The following is an 18502-nucleotide window of genomic DNA, read 5'->3' as shown; positions in this document are numbered from 1 at the left end:
TTGTCTTGGAATTCGGTTTGTTTATTCCTAAAGAGATTATAAAAAGTCACGTCCAAAAATAAGGGTAGGGGAGAGGAAGAGAGAGAGCTGAGAGAACTGGAGGCAACTCGCGCGGGTCCCAGGAAAGTTGCGGCAGAGCGGCGATGGGGTGAGTGTGGAGAAGGGAGCGTACGGGTTTTCTAGCGACCCGGGTTTTCTTTATAAACTCCTCCCGGGAAACTTCACCCCAGCGGAGAGTGTGGCGGAGATCCTTGACTCTCGCCAGCCCTCGGCCAACGTCAACCCCACAAATAGCCGAAGTTTCCAAACCAAAATGGGGGTGGGGTAGGGGTAGCGTTTAGAAGCCCAGAAACCCAGTGGGTCCTCCCCAACTCCCGCACCCCGAGCCTGGCTAACACTGAAGCGCTCCAGAAAACTGCGGCGTCGCAGTCAGTCACACCGCGAACTAACCCAACACTTTTCAAGAAAACAAAATATTCGCTGGGAAACTTACTTTGCATTTAGTCTCTATTCTTTGGGGGGATGCGGTTTAGGTCGGCTCGTAAGGAAAGCTCGTTTTGTCCAGGTTGGATATTGTCTACTTATGGATCAGCCCTTGGGTGAGGGTTTATTTTAATTTATGGCTTATGCATTCTTTTAAGGTCGATTTACATGACCTCCGGCTACAACTAAGACAGCCGAGGAGGGCACTCCAGTCGTCAGTCGGCCAAACCCACAATTAAAACAGCCCTCCCCCTAGTCTTAGTGTTCCTGGGACTCCCCCGGGGTAGGCTAGCTGCCTGCTTTTCTCTTTTTTTCTCTCTCTCTTCTTTCTTCATTTGCCTTTTTTCCTTCTTTTCCTTCCAAACATTTCTTTGTTTTTTTTTTAACATCACGAAATAAGATGTTATATCAATTTGAAAGTTTCGGTATAACTTTCTCTAAACCCAAGCCTGCAGCGATAACGAGACCGCGCTCACAAAAGCCCTCGGGATGCTGCCCTCTCGTGGTAACGAAGAGCATCACCACCCAGCGGTCCTGAACCCTCACAGAGCACGCACGCTGGAAGAGCAGAGAAAACTACACATGCAGGCACACAAGCCTCTTACATCACACACTTGCGCAAACTTCAATGAGATACCTACCTCGAACTTCACGGAGACTTAAAAATTCACTCTCTAAGCCACCTGACTTCTTTCTCATATCATTCCCAGTTACACAGATTAGAATATCTCTACGGGAAGGCAGAGGAAGAGGAATAAGGTGGGCCGAGAGGGCGGACAGATTTCCGGACGAATACTTAGGATGGCGATAACAGCTTTCTGTTGTCAAAGGTTGCGTTGTCTGTCTCTCTCCTGCCCTTTTCGCCTTACTTTCCTACGCACAGTTATCTACAGCTACAACATGTGTTTTCTCGGGGTGGATTTGGGGCTGGGGGAAGGGGGTGGCAAGAAAACCAGAAGCCCGCCACGCAGATCTGTCACCGCCTCCGGAACAAGGCACAACTCTCCGAGAGGGGGACGCATCCTGGGGATCCGCGCGTCCACCAGCGAGCGGCCGGCGCTCGGGCCCCTTTCTCAAACTCCACTCCCCCCTCTCCGCCGGCCCCGCGGAGCGCCCTCCTCCCGCTCCTCCCCCCCCCCCCCCCAGCCTAGCGCGGAAACCCGCCCGGGCTGGGCGGCCGCGGCTCCCGGCAGCCCGCACCCTCGCAGAGCTCTGCGCGCTCAGCCCCATCTAGTCCCTCCGCCTGTCCTACCCCAGCCCCTCCGTCCCAGCTCGGGAAAACTGACCCCGGAGCTGCAGGGCAGGGCAGGAGCGGAAGGCGCCGGGGGACAGCAGCCCGGCCCGGGGTTCCTGCCCCTGCCCGCTCCGGCTCCCCAACAGGTAGCTCGCAAACGGGCCGCGCGCCCTCGCTCTGCCTCCCTCGCTCTCTAGATCACTCGCTCCGTCCCGGTTACCTGGGCGGGCTCCAGGATGGTACCGCACGGGAGGGTTCCTTGTGCGCTGCGCCGCGGGAGTAAATGGCATTAAAGAAAAAGGGAAAGATACAAATAAAAAAAAATTCTTAAGGAAGGGGAGTCGATGCTAGGTCAATTAGCATAGCCCCGGGAGCAAGGGCGCAGAACCCCCCCAACGCCGGGGCCCGCGCAGCCCGTTAACTCAAGTCTGCGGGGGTGTCTTGCCCCGGGCCGGGAACGCTGACCCGCAGAAGTTTGCCGCCGGGGTGCCGGGAGGTGCGCGCGGAGCGGGTGGACTAGGGGTTTCCCCCTGGAAACAAGTGAAGGCGATGGTTAGTGCTGTCAATCTTGGCAATCAGTGTGAGCGGCCATGTCGTAAGTATTCAAAGCATTTCCCGTCGTGCAACATCAGAAAGTGAGTGGCCAGGGCATTGATCTGAGCGAGGGAGAGGAGGCAGGGCTCCCCTCCCAGACAACACAGGCAAGATGAGACAAGAGGCGAGGGAGGCGGCGAGCCAGGCAGGGAAGCTAGGAGGGAGGAGGGAGGGCCGGGGGAAGGAGAAGGAGGGGAGAGCGGGAGGCAAAGGCATGAGAGCTGGAGAGAGAGGGCAGAGATCGGCGACAGAGGAGGCTGGAACTGTGGAAAGCTCCTGGGAAGAGAGGGTGAAGCGACTACTAGGAAGGAATTGAAAGGGGACAAGATAGAGGGAGAGCTGGGGTCAAAGGGGAAGAGTGACAAGTATTAGGTGGGAGAGAGGGCTGAGGAGTCAAGAACCCAAGGACCATTACTAGGACAGGGGCTGCTGGGAGGAGGAGTCAAGAAGAAGGCAAACTGAAGTGGGGGAAAGGTAGACAGCTGGAAGGAAAGAAAGGACAAACGGGCGGGGGGGGGGGGGGCAAGGTAAAGTGGAAGAGGAAAATGTACAGGGTGGTAGTTTGTGCTTTGAAAAAGTTATGTGATGGAGGAATGAATGGGCTGAAGGTTAAGAAGTACTGAGATGGAGAACTGGACCACAAAAGTGAGACATGAGAGATATAGGGAAGGGGAGGCCCTGGGCTGAAGCAGACCAGGAAGAAGGAAAGAGGGGTGAATATTAGATAAATAATAAGAAGGATAAGGAAAATGAAAAAGAGGAATAGTTGAAAGAGAATAAAGAAAGATGCAGGAAGCAGAGATAATGAAAACATGCCAGTTAGTTGGATCTGAATAAAGGAGAGAAGACAGTTATGTGTTAAGAGATGCAGAAGAAGGAACTGAAAGAAAAAAATAAAAAGCAATCAACACAGGAGATTCCTAGTTTATGTAGGTGGCAATGTTCTGGAGACTGTGTGGATTATGGAGTTTATGGATGAAAATTACCATAAATAACAAGCTGTACAAATAACCAAAGAAAAATTATTATACCTTTACAACAATAAATAAAACAGTTCCACATGAATCATAGGAATAAGTTTGTGTTACATGGAATTGGGTGGGTGACATGTGTATTATCTCAACTTTGTATGGTAATAGATTTGGAGAAGCAATTTCAAGAGAAATGACTTGGAAGTTATAGAAGAAAAGAATTTCAGTCACCCAGGACAGCATGTAAAACTTCATAGCTCAGATATAGAAAGTTATGTTAATAAAAGACTTCTCCCCACCAAAAAAAAAACAAAAAAAAAAACCACACACACAAATTAAAGATTCTCTTTGAGGCATGTGTAGGATAGACAAAAGATTTGAAAGGTATAGAATGACCTACAGAAGCAAGACCTGGAACTTTATCTCCATGCAAAAAAAGCTAACGGCCTGGCAAGGGAGGGGATGATCATGAAGTAAGGTAGTAGAGAAGAAGAGTCAAAGAGACAGATGAGAAAACCAGCTCTCACAGTAACAGACACAGAGCTAACTGTACACAGAGTGTACAAGGTGGGCTTGGCCTACCTTAACCAAGGCCCAAAGAAAAAGACTAGATTTGAGAAACTGAGGTGAGTAGAGAGTCAAAATTTCATCAAGGTAAAAAACTGGGAGAGAGGTTCTGACATACTAGCATAGCCTGCAGAGGTTTGTGGAAGGAGCGATGCTAATTCTGTAGAAACTAGTAAGAGATGACCACTTTGAGACACTCCATAAAAGATATTTTATGAAAGAAGATATGGACCTGGAGAGAGCGGTCAGGAATTATGATTCAAAAAACCAGAATATTCATGGCAATCTAAAATTGTCAATTTAAGGAAGATCTCTCACGGGTTAAGTGATGAAAGATAAAGGGGAGAAAGCCACATTTTTGTTACATTAACTCCGAGGAAGATTGAGATAGTAAGCAAGCACAAAGATGGAACAACTAAGGCATCAGTAATACACTGGCTTCCTCAAGTATACTCCACGTTTGGTTTCATATGGCCTCTAGACAAGAGAAGGGAAAGGATAGAAATCAGGGTGGGGATGACCACCTCTAGTGAGTGGGGCAGAAGGAATAGCTAGATGCGTCTACCCCTATAGGAAATATGATGCTTGAGGATTGGTAGCTTGGGGGCTGAAAGTTAAATGACTCAATGACTGTTGGCTGAGAGATGAGCTAGTCCCCCCAAAAGAAATTTTGTGTCTCATTGCCCACAGTGACTTTCAGGACTGAAAAGTCCGCCTTCAGGTACCAGAACCTAAAGGCAAGCAAAGAGAGTGCATCTTGCATTCCCAGTCCTTCCACCCGTGCTGCCAGAAATGCCACATGCCCCTTGACCTCCAAGGCCCAAAGGGGCAAACCCAGACCGGTATTTTTAGCCTAGACTGGGGCCATTCTCTTCTGGGACTTGCTTGTGTTTTTGTTCTTGTTAATAGTGTGGCCGGCCCAGCGCTCAGATCCAGAGCCTCACGCTCTTCCGCAGCCTGCCCTGGTACTCAACCACAGGAGCCAATCTCTCCAAAGCCTAAAGACATCAGAATCCAATAACCTGTCTTGACGCTTGTAGGGCAATGATCAGAGGAGGTACTTTAAGTTCCAAAGCCTGAATCCTCAGGGAAGAGCCACCGTGAAAGGTGAAATATCCAGGACGGAAACGCTGGGGTTCGACTGGGTTCCTCAGAGTTGCTGCGACAAGTTTGGCTTCTCAAGTGCCAGCGCATCCGTCTCTTTAAATCATCACATAGCGCTCGGGGATCTGGGGGCTAAGACCGACCCTGCTGACAAGATGCAGGCCGCTGGCCGGGAGGCAATAAGGGGGGAGGGGTCGACAGTATCAATATCTCTGGTGTCCAAGGCCCTAGTAGTGGGCCGCAGTGGACCTTCCGGGAGGGAGTGACAAGAATCCCCTTTAGAATTTATCTAATAAACTGATACCCAAGTAGACAAATAAAGTGGAACCTGGAGCTAGTCCTAACACTGATCCCTAAAGGGAACTAAAGTTTGGGGGTCTCGATGCACTTCAAGCTATGCACGGGGTGACACGTGGCCTTGGGGTTGGGGGTTGCCTCAGGGTTCCCTCTCTAGCCTCCGGCACGACTGCTCAGTGCAGGGCTGCGGCGAAGAGCGCTGGAGCAGGCGGAGTGCCGGACTCCCCACCTGGTCCGCACGGGCCCGGGGCTCCGAAAAGTCCCGGAAGTGGCGGAGGCCGCCCGGGCTCCGCAGCTGGACCCTGGCGCACCCCAGTTCACTCTCCGTGGGGGTCGGAGCCTGGCGTGGCGCCTGGAGCCCGGGCGCGAGCTCCGAGAACCAGGAAGAGAAGGAGGGACGAGCAGATGGGACTGACTTACCTGCCCGAAGCTGTCGCTACCTCAATGCTGTCCCGAGGTCCCTGCGCACCGCAACCAACCAAGGCACCTGGGCTGTGCTAAGTTTGGCCTCGCACCTCCAGAGAAGAGGCGCGAACCCACAGAGGCAAGAAGCGTGCGGCTCCTGAAGAGAGGTCCCCCTGGACTTGGGAAGGGTAATGCACGGAATTCTGCTCGAGAAGTTCATATCTAAAGCACCCACGCAAAAATCAGAACGACTGTTAGAAACCTCCAGTTCTCACTTTGATAGTCCCCTTACACCAGCCGGGAGGACCATTCAGATCTACGTGACTTCATCTTAGGGTCGGTAACTTCTTTCAGGAAGGGTTCTATAGCTACTGTATAAACCAGGCAAACGTAAATGTCTTTACTTTCAAAACACGGGGAATGAGAACTTTTACTGAAACGAAGAGTCAGTGAAAGCGAATGAAAAGCCAAAAGGGAAGAAGTTGAAAACTTTAATTACAGCATGGAGAAAAGTTTGAGCAATTGGTTTCCTTAAACAGGGATAACGAGCATGCCAACACGCCAGCAGTCCCTCGCACTTCGTTTCAGTTTGGTGTAACCAAATAACCCACGCTCCCAAATACCAGCGCCCTGGGGACTCCCCTCAAGGGGTCGGAACTCGTGTTCCAACAACAAAAGCAAAGAACAAGCTGTGAATAACGCCCTGCGTTCTATAAGACGTCATTTTGCAAAAAGGACAAGGCATTGTCCCTCGACTTGAAATGGATAGAGAAGAACATTAAATTTCATTGGCATCTGTGTGTCATCCTGTTGGGAAGACCGCAGAGGTAGCGACAGTAGCCACAGCAGCCCCGTCACAAAGGAGGTGGGGGAAAGTGGTAAAAATGCATGAACTTTTTTCAAAGAAAAATAAAGATAAATCAAAAAGAAGTTTTACAGCTCTGTCTTTCCTGGCTCAGGAAAGTTCATTTCCAACGTGCTCCTGCTGTCTAAGGTGCAAAGCGGAGGCGAGGGGAGTGCGTGGCTGGGATCTGCATGCTGATAAGAGAAGGCTGGTGTACTTACAGTGACAGAGGGCAGGCTGCGGGAGGAAGGCTGTTTGTGTTAGCCTGCGAGCTACCCGGGCTGCAGTGAGCGCAGAGGGAGGAGTGGGAGTGCCAGGCTGCGTACACCTTCACCGCGTCTCATTACATCTGCCAGCCTCTCTCTCCCTCTCTTTCATTTCCACATTCCCTTTGTTCCTGAAAAAAAAAAAAAAATCTACACGTCACATCAGAGTCCCCAGATGCAGTCTACACCAAAGAAAAAAAAATGAATAATTCAATCAAACTGTGCATAGTCTCTAAGGCAATAAATCTATTGCACTTAAAGAAACGAAGGGTAATTACCACCATGGAATTAGAATAAGGCCAAAGACCCGAGATGTCGTTGAGTCTCTGGGTAAACTCCCCGGTCAAATAAAGTTTCATTTATTTAATCCTTTTGACATCTCAAACGAAAAGTCAGAGGTAATTTTTAAACTTATTTTAGAAGGATATGGGCTTCTTTTTTAAACGTGTTTTAGAAGGGGGTGAAAAGAAGAAGAGGAAAAGCTTAGGGCGTATTACCCTGCTCAAAAAGCCCCCAAAGGAAAGAGCACAGAGCGAGCACAGACAGGAACCAAGACAATGTGCCCGTGGTGCCTGTACAGGGTCCATCCCTCCCCCCAGACACACACACTCACTCTGCCTCCTCCACTCCCCTGTAGTCAGACCAGGATAGCCCACCACTCTCACCAGCCACGGCAGTTCAGCACGAGAGGAGCTGGGATCTAGGAACTTACCTGCAGCACCAAGACCTACGAGAAAGCGCGCTTCCCTGCCACCACCCCATGCCACCCCCGTGCACCCTCCCAAAGTCCTGTACCCATCCACTTCTTCCATCTGCTTAGGGGAGACTGTAAACGGGACCCCCACCACCACCACCCACAATTGAATGGAAGCTCTGTACTGTACCGACTTCTGGAATTGCCCTGGGTTGAGTTTAAGGAATGTCTGGAAAGAAAAAGGGGGAGGAACACGAGGGGGGTGCAGCTCCAGCCTTGTCCAAGTTAGTCAGAAGGCTGCGTTAGGCAGCAAAGAGCCCACAGGACGAACACGCTGGGATGCAGACGGCTACGGAACTCTCAGTTCTAGGAACCGTGTCCTTTCCTCCCGGAGGTAAGAATGTGTGACTGGTGCACGTTTGTTCTTTCGCTGTCTGTGTGTCTCTCCTCCCCACCCCCAGGGACCCCTCCCTCCCGCTCGGGTCAGCTGGCATGCACACCGGAGAAGGGCACAGCACGATTAAGGGCTCTATTTTCCAGGTCTCTCCACTCATAAATTATAGTGTCACTGAAACGAGATTAGCAAATCTTCTCCCGCTGGCAGCAGCCCCCAGACCCTCTGTCCCTCTGCGGGTTGCGCACTGGCCACGGCATCTCGGGCTGCAGAGCGTCCGAAAGCCGCAACCTGCCGGGACGCCTGGCCCGAAAGCTCAGGTGATGCGGGAAGAGACTCGCAGCGTCCCAAACGGGTTCCGCTGACAGTTTCACCCAATCGCCACCTCCCGCCGCCTCTGCGCGCACGGACACACACACACACACACACACACACACACACACACACACACTCTGCCATTCTGCCATCCAGGTCGAACTCCTCATCTAAACTCAAGTCCCTTTACAGTCCATTCAGCCGGCTTGAGAGCAGCGGGGAAAACCAGGATGATACGTGGATGATCTGCCAGGGTGCCAACCGCCCGACTTGGCCAAGCTTTGTTTACGTGCCTAAGTCGCCACCTTGAGGTCGAGGGAAAGACTGCACCTGGCTCCTTCCGTCTATGAACTTGGCTAACACCGGCCCCGCAGCCTTGGCGACAGCCAGGGACCGCTTTAAAGGGAAGCAAAGAGAAGGAGCGCCGCGAGCGGTCGGGCAGGCGAGGCACGCCTTGCCCTGCCAGCCCCGGACTGAGAAGAGTGAGGACTAAAATTGCACACTAGCTGAAACCAATAACCGGGGACCGAGCGAAGGCGCACTCTCCCAGCAAAGTACAATGTTTTGGGATTAACGAGTCTGCAGCTGTAAGGCAGGCGTTGCACCCCGAAACTTCCAGCACTAACTCCCAGGGCACTGGCAGAGGGTCAGACAGCTTTCAGGAGGCTCGGCATCTGCTCTGGTCCTGGCCAAGAACCGAGCTCCCTCTCGCATGGACCTTAGCTCAGCACGGACTCGACATTCCCCGGGCGCCTCTCCAGCTTGCTCTCCACTCTCGGGGCAGGAGACAAAGGGACTCAGGGACACTGCCAGACCTGAAGTCACTAGCACGGATGGGGGGAGGAGGTGGGCTCCCGGGCAGGAGAGGTTCCCGGGAAGGAGAGGCTCCCTGAGGAGCACTGCTCTCTCCTGAGGGGGACGCTCTGGCAACACCACCGCCTGCTGCGAGGGCTGGACAGTCTGCTCTATAGTCGCCCATTTCTCAGGAAATCCATCCTTCTGGTGGTCTAACAATGGATTCGGTAAAATAATGATGGTTGTTAATTATATCAGAGATTTTCAACTTTCCCACCCATACCTCTATTGAATCCTCTTTTCACACACCGTTCTTTTTGTGTTCACACCTTAGACTATAAGGATACCAGGCTCAAGAATCCCCTAGCTAAGTCCTGAAATAACTTGTGTCTGTTCTTTGTTATGCCTGGACACTGCCTGCCAGGTCTGGGGACGTCCTCAAGGCCGCTCCAAGCCCATTCTCCTCCGTGAACTGGTCCCCAAGGGTGCCTCCTCTGTCATATCCCTGCTACTTGGGTGCATAGACATTGTTTAAGTGAAATGTTTTACAAAAGGATAATTTTATTTATTTCAAGAAAAAGGATGCTCAGAAACTATCCTTTGTCATCTGAGTCCATAAATCACCCCTGACTGACTCCAGCTGAGGTCTTTCAGTATTTTAATCAGCATAATAATAGTTAATAAAATAAATTAGAATTTAAAAGAGAACCACAGTAACCCGGTGCTAATAATAATAGACAACAGGAAACGTCTTTTCAAAGAAGAGCAACAGGCCCCTAAACCAGACCTCATTCCCCTGTTTCATGCCACAGCCTAGCATATTAACATTGGATTGCTCCTACACCCATGTGGAAAGCTGAGTGTTACTGAATACAGCACTGAATTTTCCCAGGGAATCCCAATTATAGAAACACCTGTGTTAAGTAATGCTATTCTGATCCACTATGAAAACCTTAAGTATGTAATAGCCCTCAAATCATCTCATTTCATAGTTGCAGTGGGCCAACCTCATGAAGGAACATTAGACTTGTACAATGCCCCCAAGAGCCTTATTTCAGAGGTTCCTTGGTTTCAGCATACCTAATCCCGGCAGTTTGTCCTCTCTTAGATGGAAGGCTATACACATGAAGCCTAATGTAACTGACAGAAACTAAGCCTGGATAGAAAGCTTCATTTAAAGAAAAATCAAATCAAAGGCCAATGACTATAAAACTGGAAACACATGGTACATATACAGTCAGGCACCAACGCCATGATCTTTAAATTAAAATCCTAACAACATGGGAGAAGTTCTCATTATTCTGTATATGTTTTGCTTTACTATAAATAGAATATCAATAGCCAAATATAATGAAATAAAACCACAAGAGAAATGTGGTAGAAACCAGAAAATTACAAACCTCTACCAATTCCCTCCAAAACTACACATCAGACCTAATATTTTAAAATGCCAGACCCTAATATTTTTGATATGTTATCTGAAAGAAAATTATTTATTAAAGAAATTACTGTTTTATAACTTAAGGTTGCCAAAACTAGTGCCACTAAAAGATCTAGATGAAAAGTGAAATGTTTATCTGTCATCCAAATGTTTGTCTTATAGTGATATATAGAATTATACTTCTAACTAAAAGTGATCTAGATAAGTAAGCATGTATATCACTAAAACCACAGAAAGAAAAGAATATGATAGTTATAGGAAAATTCAACCACAGAAATAAACTTTATTCACTAAAATTCAGAGTATCCCACAGGATAGCATCCTTCTGAGATATGGTGTTTCTTTTTCACCATCAAGTAATATTGCTCAAGTATTTACATTCTTTCATAGGTGCCTCTCTCTGTTTAAAGAAATACCTCTTCCCCAATCTGAGGCTTACAATTCACTAAGATGACTACCAATTCATTTATTACACATTTTAGCCACACCAGAAATATTTCATAAATCATATACATCCATTCCAGTGCCTAACAAAAGATAAGCAAGGAACACAAAAATAATGCTGTAAAACTGCTCACTGTTAAATATCAAACAATAAAACAATAATTTACTAATATTACACTAGTGTTTTAAAGTTTGATGATTTACCTCAGAAATGTTATATTTTATATATTGTGTTAGCATTGTTTTTAAAAACTGAATTTGACTAAATTCTCTAAGTTCAACTTTTACTACCTAAAAATATTTCTTCCAAATACCAGATTGCTATTTTTAAAATTTTCTAAATAGAGGATTTCTTTTGTTTGTGCGTGTTTTAAAATATCACAGTTATGTTGAAGACTTTTGCTTGGTTTCCACATTTTTATTCACATTTAAGTATTTACCAAGTGCCTAATATGTGTGAAGCAAATAATTGTGTTAAGTAAGGATCCATCTTTTACCCTATTATAATTTAATAAATATTAATTGAAAGCCCATTAAACATATACTGAAAATTAATATTTTTAAAGTGATTATTGCAACAGAGCCTTTTCATTTAGGACACAATGTATTATTGCAAAAGCCTTCTTAGTATATCATTGCCAGAAATATTCCACTGACTTTAATGGCTCGATTATTGGAACAGAAAAGGCCTGGGAAAGTAAAGCAAATATTTCCTTAAAAAATAAGTATGACAAGAGACTTGGAGCTCTAAATTAATTGTTTCTTTGGCTAACAAATACCTTTTCCTTATATTTTTTATCACTGCACATTTCAATATGGAATATGCCTAAAAAAATTCTGAAAATGATTTGAAAAGAGACACTTTAAGTCTATATTTATCATGCATCTTTTTTAGGTATAATATAGCCTGTGTTACTAATAATTTTAATTAATCACTACAAAGCAATGTCTTCAAAATATCTACAAAAATATTATAATCCTAAAAGTGATTTTTAGAAAATAAATGCAGTATGTGTGTATTTTTAAAATGATAAATAATCTAAAGAAAAAAAGATAAACATATACAACTTCTTCTTCTTGATAGGATTAAGAAGATTCCAAAGAAGTATTCAAGTCCCCAGTTTTCCTCTCAATTAACAATGAAAAACAGATGTTTACAAAGCTGTTTCATATGCTGTCTTAAAAGACGATAAAAGATGGTTTGTGGATAGCAAGAAGGAAAAGCCAGATAACTGCTTGCCGGGTGTATATTTAAAAAGCATTTTCATTGGCTTAGTTATTGTTAATAGTGAAAGAAAACATTTTGTGCTGCACATACTGTATGACTGTGACTATAAAAAAAACTGCCATCATAAAGTCCTCAAAAACTCTTAAGATGTAATTTACAGAGATAATAATAACACAGAATTATTTCACTTCTCTGAATGCTATCTATTTGCATACCAGGACTGTGTACAATATACTCATAATGCACATTCATAATAACAAGGACTTCTTAACACTATAACAACAGCATAAGATCTGTGCATTAGACAATCTATTCTACCAAGTTTTACTTATTTGGAGTGACAGTATAGTCTGAGTAAGCCAGGTGTTAGCTGTCTACACAATTGAAGACCTACCATATTAACTACTATATCACCACTGTGAGAAAATATGATAAAAATAAAAGCCATGTGACTCTGCAAGGCAATAACAATATTATCTAGTACTATCTCTCTAGTATTATATTGGAAAATGTCCAATCAATATTTAAAAGTTATATGAAACAACCGTGGGCCTATACTACAAAGGAAGCCAGTTAAAATATAACTGATGTTTAATTGTTTTTGATATTATTATTTCTTGAACGATGAACCGTGCTAGGCACTTTTAAAATGTTTAATTGTTAAATATTAGTTTCGGTACTTTTATGAAAATGAATCTTAATAATAAAGCATTGATCTCCTGCCTGCATCTCAGTAACTATGAATTGGTATCCACTACAAATACTAGATAAACTCTAATTTTTGGTTATTGTCACATTGTTTCTTATTCTTACTTAGCATAGAATAAACATATCCTAATAAGAAACAGATATACAGTATTTATATTGCCCAGATGGATCATTTTCTAAATTTACTCCTGATACTTTTTATATTACTCAAAATGAAAAGGGTATTTTTGAAACAAAGAGAGAAGAAAGGTACAATATTGCAACAAATACAATATATAACTACTACTTAGTTGGCACAAACTGAGCAAAAATATCCACTTAGGAAAAATTCCTGAATGTAGTAAAACATTTACATTTTTAAATTAAAATTTTGTTTACTATAAAAAATGCAACAGAAGATAATTACTTGTCCTTAAATTTTTATTAAATATTTTATAACCCATAGGCATATATTTATATGAATATTATTGAAATTAAATGTATTTTATTGTGAAACTTCAATATTTCCCAGATTATAATAAAGTATGAAAAATATTCATGTAGTTGACTTCATTCAATTAAAAAAAAGTTTTTAAAATGTAAACTGATTATTTACATGAACATTACAATTTATATTAGGAGCATGACACTTCAAACACAAGAAACAAAGAAACTACCTTAAACCAGCTACATTTTTGTCCTTGGAATTATGTTAGTGTGAAGATTGTTAAACGACAGACTTCTGTTACCCTACCCTTACAACTCCGGTTTAACATACAAGAGAAAGAAATCTGTAAAACAACTTCAGTATTCAAAATCAATACCAATGCAAAATCTCTTATATATTCTAAGTTTATAAGTGAGATCCTATTGTTTTTCCTCCCATTCTCCTTTTCATTTTTTAAAATAACATTTCATCTATTAATGTTTAAGAAATAATTGTGTAAAGTCAACAATTTTGTCACTGATATTTTCTTTTGAGCGTACATTATCTGTTTGGACATGATGATGGAGAAAATTGCAAGGACTTCCTGGATGAAAGGAAGTAGAATATACTATAATTGTCAGCAGTGGAAAACTGCGTGCAAGATGTACTCAAGGTTTTCACCAAAATCAAGTAATTATATTTCATATCAGTAAAACTGTATGTGTGTAGAGTAATCTGATATACTTGTTTTACTTTTAATTTTTAATCTTTTGACCCAGAATTTGAGCAACTTTGTAATTTTTCCAAATATAAAAATGAAGTATCATCCCACCTTTCCTGAAATAGGGCCACATTGGTCTGATCTGGGAGTATATGTATTGGGCCTGTTCATTTTATTTAAGTTCATTAACCTTTTTGCCATAATTTATTTGAGCCACTTTAGTGATAGCTATCACAATTTTGTAGACTTGTTCTTATTTTTTATATAATTTCCACTGTTTCCTAAAGTACTTCTGCATAGTTATTAAAAATGCTGTTTCCCAGCCCTGGCCAGTTTGCTCAGTGGTAGAGCATCAGCCCAGCGTGTGGGAGTCCTGTGTTTGATTCCCAGCCAGGGCACACAGGAGAAGTGCCCATCTGCTTCTCCACCCTTCCTCCTCTCCTTTCTCTCTGTCTCTCTCTTCTCCTCCAGCAGCCAAGGCTTCATTGGAGCAAAGTTGGCCCAGGCACTGAGGACGGCTCCATGGCCTCTGCCTCAGGTGCTAGAATGGCTCCAATTGCAGCAGAGCAATGCCCCAGATGGGTAGAGCATTGCCCCCTAGTGGGCATGCCCAGTGGATCCCGGTCGGGTGCATGCAGGAGTCTGTCTCTGCCTCCCCGCTTCTCACTTCAAAACAATACAAAAAGAAAAATGCTGTTTCCCTATTATCATTTAACAAACTGAGCACCTAAAATGTGAACTTTCTCATTCTGCTTTTACTGTGTGCCTATGTTTGGAAAAGCATGCAATCTAAATTTTTTTCTACCAAGATGAACAATTGGAATCTTTAGATGTGTTCTGCAATTAGAAAACTTGTTTTTGATCTATTTATAATTAGTATTCCACAAACAAAGTTATATATACAACAGCTAATATTCTGCTGCTCTGTAGTTATACAAGCAGTGCTCATGTACTAGTTCTAACTATTTTGCAGTGTCCTTACGTAAACTAAAAATCCTAAAATGAGCTAAGAACAGTTTATACAAGCAACATCTAAATGTGCAAGGCATGGGTACTAAAATCTAGGAAGAGTATAAAGAATTATGGTATCTGGATTTCAAGAGCATAGAGTTCACAATCATCACAAGTCATTCCAACTGAAAGATGCATCAGACACATTAAAATGAAGGGTCATTTAAATGCCACAAAATACAGTCTAGAAGTAGTGGAAGTATCTGTTTTCCAGAGGGTATAAGGTTGTACATAAAGCTGACCTAGAGTATCAGACTGCCTTAATATTACAATTTTGTTCTCACTGACTATGTATAGACACTACTTTAAACAAGCAATTAGCATAGAGTCGAATAATCAGCTAAAATAATTTAGAGAAATCATTCAACTGCAGAATTTTTTCAGATTGCCAAGTTTACAGTGCCCTTTAACACATCTCTTAATAACTCTCCACTTTAAGTCATTTCTACCCACTAAATACTACTTACTACTGACAAAATTAAAGCATCTTCTAGCTAACATCCTAAGAATGCCTATACACAGAGATTCTCATGAAATTCAATTAGAAAAAAAGTTAGAAATCTTGATAATTTTTTAGGGTTAGTGTGATTTATTTCAATGGCTCTTTTATTGTCTACAATCTGATTTCTTTTGGCCCTAAAAATATACATATTTATTTATGAAAATCACTGAACATATTGCCAGGTCATCTTGTACATACTTTGGTTTTCATTTTAAATTAATTTTAATTTTTGTCAGAGTAATGTTTGCCAAAGGTAACAAAATATTTTTACTGAAAAACTTATATTATAAAACAATGAATCTCTGCCACACACACCCTTCCCTATTCCATTCACATCACCCAAAAGCAATGACTTTTAAGTTTTTTCAATGTTTCTTTTCATATTTAACTGCATATTTCTGACTAATGTGCTTAGAAATATATTTCAAGCTTTGTACACAAATTGCTTTTTAATTTAACATTTTTAGACATTTTCTATTGTCTTCTTGTTTTGGCAGGAGAGTATTTCATTCTTAAATATCATCTCTCCCACCCTCCCAATAGAATTATATAACAACTCTTGGATAAATCAAGTCAATGCTTATGTTGTCACACAAAGTAAACTTTGTATATGGCTGAGCCAAGTAGTTTACTACAAATGCATTTTTTATTTTCCTTTTTTTAAAAAAGAAAGCTTTGTTTATAACAATTTACTTACTTGTTATAGACTTATCATCACTTTTTCCACATGTTTTTGCCTATCAGTACTATTTTCCAAATTGTCAAATAAATAAGATTTAAAAAATTATCTTGGAATTTGTAATGGTTAATTTTATGTGTTGACTTGGCTAGACCTCAGTGTCCAGATAGTTGGGTCAAACATTATTCTGGATGCTTCTGTGAGGGTGTTTTAGGATAAGATTAACATCTAAATTGGTTGACTTTGAGTAAAGCAACTTATCCTCCATAATATGCAATTAGACGAAAACCTTAATAGAACAAAAGGACCAACCCTCCTCAGAGTAAGGGAGGATTCTCTAGCAGATAGCCTTCAGACTTGAACTGAATATCAGCCTTTCTGAGTCTCCAACCTGCCAGCCCACACTGCAGATCTTTGATTGGTCAGTGTCCACAATCTCATGAGCTAATTCCTTACAATAAATCTCTTCCTGTATATATATGCATTCCATTCATTCTACTTCTCTGTAGAGCCCTAACTAATATGGAAACAGTTTCTTTCCATTCAAATTCAGACTGATTGCTCGCTGTGACTTTATGCAATAGTCATCCTGCAATATGCTTTATGCTTTTCTTATTTTCATTTTATTGGAGGACATTCTCTAGTAACTTCTTTAGCAAAAAGGATGCACAAGCCTGACCAGGCGGTGGCACAGTGGATAGAGCGTTGGACTGGGACGTGGAGGACCCAACTTCGAAACCCCAAGGTCACCAGCTTCAGCGCAGACTCATCTGGTTTGAGCAAGGCTCACCAGCTTGAGCCCAAGGTTGCTGGCTCGAGCAAAGGGTCACTTGGTCTGCTGTAGGCCCCCGGTCAAGGTACATATGAGGAAGCAATCAATGAACAAGGAAGGTGCCGCAACGAAGAATTGATGCTTCTTATCTCTCTCCCTTCCTGTCTGTCTGTCCCTATCTATCCCCTTCTCTGTCTCTCTCTGTCTCTGTCACACACACACAAAAAAAGATGCACAAAAATTAAATTTTAGTTGTTGAATATCTGAAAATGTATCTCTTGTAATATTCAATTGATAGTTTGGGTATAGAATTCTAGGTTGAAATAATTTCTCCTCAAAAATTTTTGAGCATTACTTCATTGTATTCTAGACTTCAGTGTTGATATTGAGATATTGATATTGAGTCTGTTTTCTGATCTTACATGATCTACTTTTTTCCCTCTCTTCCTCTATGGAAGTTTTTGAGATCCTATCTCTATCACTATTGTTTTAAATTTTTACAGTAATGTACCTTAGTGTGGATCTTTTTTCATTCATCACTCTGGGCACCTGGATGCCCTTTCAATCTGAAAAATCATGCCTCATGTTCTGGACACTTTTCTTGTATTATTTCTTTGTCTACCCTATTCCATTTTCTTCCCCCCCCCCACCTCAGTGACAGTTTTTGTTTGTTTGTCTGTCTATTTTTAGAAAATTAAATGTAATGGGGTGCCATTGATCAATAAGAGTACATAGGTTTCAGAGAGACATTTCTATAGCATTTGAACTGTTGATTGTGTTGTGCACACTACCCCATTTTCTATTCTCCTTTTCTGGGATGCCTATTAGTCAGATGTTAGAACTAAAACTATTCTCTAAAATGCTTACTTTTTCTTCTTCTTTTTTTAATTAAGTGACAGGTGGGAAGGCAGAGAGACTCCCTTATGTGCACCGACTGGGAACCACCCAGCAAACTCCCTATGGGGCGATGCTCTGCCCTTCTGGGGCTGTTGCTCCATTGCTGGGCAACCGAGCTATTTTTAGCACCTAAGGCAGTGGCCATGGAGCCATCCTCACCACCAGGAACCAACTCACTCAAACCATTTGAGTCATGGCTGCAGGAGGGGAAAGAGAGAAGGAGGGGGAGGAAGGGTGGAGAAGCAGATGATTGCTTCTCCTGTATGCCCTGACTGGAATCAAACCTGGACTTCCACACTCTGTGCCGACACTCTACTGCTGAGCCAACCAGCCAGGGCCACTTACTTTTTCTTTACTTCCTATTTTTTTCATTTTATTCTACTTTCTGGGTACTTCTGAGAAATTTTTCTTCCCCTAATAAAAGAACACAACTTCCTGAATAAATAACCTTTTGTCACTGTACCTCTCAGATTTCTACTTTTAAATGTGGTTGGAATTCCTGAACCGTCTTATAATCACAAGGCAATATGTACAAAGATAAAAAAGATAACTAAAAAATTCAAAACAACTAAAACTGTTCTTGGCATATATCAAGTACTCCATAAATACTTGTAAAATGAATAAATGTGCAATAAATAGGGCAAAAAGATAGAAAAATTTTTAGACTTAAAACCATTGCACCCTTCTTATTACATGAAATAAGTAACTATTTTCCTTGCTTAAGGCACTG

General features: G+C 42.9%; 1 protein-coding gene and 1 long non-coding RNA gene across 3 annotated transcripts in view; one reads left to right on the top strand and one right to left on the bottom strand.

Moving 5' to 3' along the window:
- SOX6 (SRY-box transcription factor 6) overlaps positions 1–1850 on the bottom strand; it is a 655048-nt gene extending 653198 nt beyond the window's left edge. The window contains exon 1 of one of the 2 annotated variants that reach the window (XM_066365360.1): positions 1770–1850. The gene's annotated coding sequence lies outside the window, so the exon portion shown is untranslated. Of the gene's footprint in view, positions 1–493; positions 569–1769 lie in introns of those variants that run through there. The other variant, XM_066365351.1, reaches the window with a different exon arrangement.
- Positions 75–12067, top strand: LOC136392806 (uncharacterized). Its single transcript, XR_010748986.1, has 3 exons — positions 75–148; positions 642–766; positions 11933–12067. It is a non-coding gene; the product is annotated as an uncharacterized lncRNA (long non-coding RNA).
- Positions 12068–18502: the final 6435 nt, after the last annotated feature.

This window comes from Saccopteryx leptura, chromosome 1 (assembly GCF_036850995.1).
Source record: "Saccopteryx leptura isolate mSacLep1 chromosome 1, mSacLep1_pri_phased_curated, whole genome shotgun sequence".
Taxonomy (NCBI): Eukaryota; Metazoa; Chordata; class Mammalia; order Chiroptera; family Emballonuridae; genus Saccopteryx; species Saccopteryx leptura.
This window is presented reverse-complemented; position numbering and strand designations above follow the sequence as displayed.